This window comes from Oncorhynchus tshawytscha, unplaced genomic scaffold (assembly GCF_018296145.1).
Source record: "Oncorhynchus tshawytscha isolate Ot180627B unplaced genomic scaffold, Otsh_v2.0 Un_contig_5345_pilon_pilon, whole genome shotgun sequence".
Classification (NCBI taxonomy): Eukaryota; Metazoa; Chordata; class Actinopteri; order Salmoniformes; family Salmonidae; genus Oncorhynchus; species Oncorhynchus tshawytscha.
The window spans coordinates 200001-201778 of NW_024609551.1; positions in this window are offsets into that span (position 1 = coordinate 200001).

A 1778-nucleotide genomic window follows, 5' to 3' on the forward strand; every position below is an offset into this window, starting at 1 on the left:
GGATTTATTGGGATATTTATTGATGAGATGCCTCTTCGTGTCTAGAGAACAGATGGAACCTGAGCAGCCCATCTGTCTCTTATGTAAAGTCAATGACCCCAGTTCAGCTGGTCTCACTGGCTGGTCCTCATAGTGGGACTGAGACCCCAGTTCAGCTGGTCTCACTGGCTGGTCCTCATAGTGGGACTGAGACCTCACAGTGGGACTGAGACCCCAGTTCAGCTGGTCTCACTGGCTGGTCCTCATAGTGGGACTGAGACATCACAGAGGGACTGAGACCTCACAGTGGGACTGAGACATCACAGAGGGACTGAGGCCTCACAGAGGGACTGAGACCTCACAGTGGGACTGAGACCTCACAGAGGGACTGAGACCTCACAGTGGGACTGAGACATCACAGAGGGACTGAGACATCACAGTGGGACTGAGACCCCAGTTCAGCTGGTCTCACTGGCTGGTCCTCATAGTGGGACTGAGACCCCAGTTCAGCTGGTCTCACTGGCTGGTCCTCACAGAGGGACTGAGACCCCAGTTCAGCTGGTCTCACTGGCTGGTCCTCACAGTGGGACTGAGACCCCAGTTCAGCTGGTCTCACTGGCTGGTCCTCACAGTGGGACTGAGACCCCAGTTCAGCTGGTCTCACTGGCTGGTCCTCACAGAGGGACTGAGACCCCAGTTCAGCTGGTCTCACTGGCTGGTCCTCACAGTGGGACTGAGACCCCAGTTCAGCTGGTCTCACTGGCTGGTCCTCATAGTGGGACTGAGACCCCAGTTCAGCTGGTCTCACTGGCTGGTCCTCACAGTGGGACTGAGACCTCACAGAGGGACTGAGACCCCAGTTCAGCTGGTCTCACTGGCTGGTCCTCACAGTGGGACTGAGACCCCAGTTCAGCTGGTCTCACTGGCTGGTCCTCATAGTGGGACTGAGACCCCAGTTCAGCTGGTCTCACTGGCTGGTCCTCACAGTGGGACTGAGACCCCAGTTCAGCTGGTCTCACTGGCTGGTCCTCATAGTGGGACTGAGACCCCAGTTCAGCTGGTCTCACTGGCTGGTCCTCATAGTGGGACTGAGACCCCAGTTCAGCTGGTCTCACTGGCTGGTCCTCACAGTGGGACTGAGACCCCAGTTCAGCTGGTCTCACTGGCTGGTCCTCATAGTGGGACTGAGACATCACAGTGAGACTGAGACATCACAGTGGGACTGAGACCTCATAGTGGGACTGAGACCTCACAGTGGGACTGAGACCCCAGTTCAGCTGGTCTCACTGGCTGGTCCTCACAGTGGGACTGAGACATCACAGTGGGACTGAGACATCACAGTGGGACTGAGACCTCACAGAGGGACTGAGACCTCACAGAGGGACTGAGACCTCACAGTGGGACTGAGACCTAACAGAGGGACTGAGACCTCACAGTGGGACTGAGACCTCACAGTGGGACTGAGACCTCACAGTGGGACTGAGACCTAACAGAGGGACTGAGACCTCACAGTGGGACTGAGACCTGACAGTGGGACTGAGACCTCACAGTGGGACTGAGACCTCACAGTGGGACTGAGACCTCACAGTGGGACTGAGACCTCACAGTGGGACTGAGACATCACAGAGGGACTGAGACCTCACAGTGGGACTGAGACATCACAGAGGGACTGAGATCTCACAGTGGGACTGAGACATCACAGAGGGACTGAGACCTCACAGTGAGACTGAGACCTCACAGTGGGACTGAGACCTCACAGTGGGACTGAGACATCACAGAGGGACTGAGACCTCACAGTG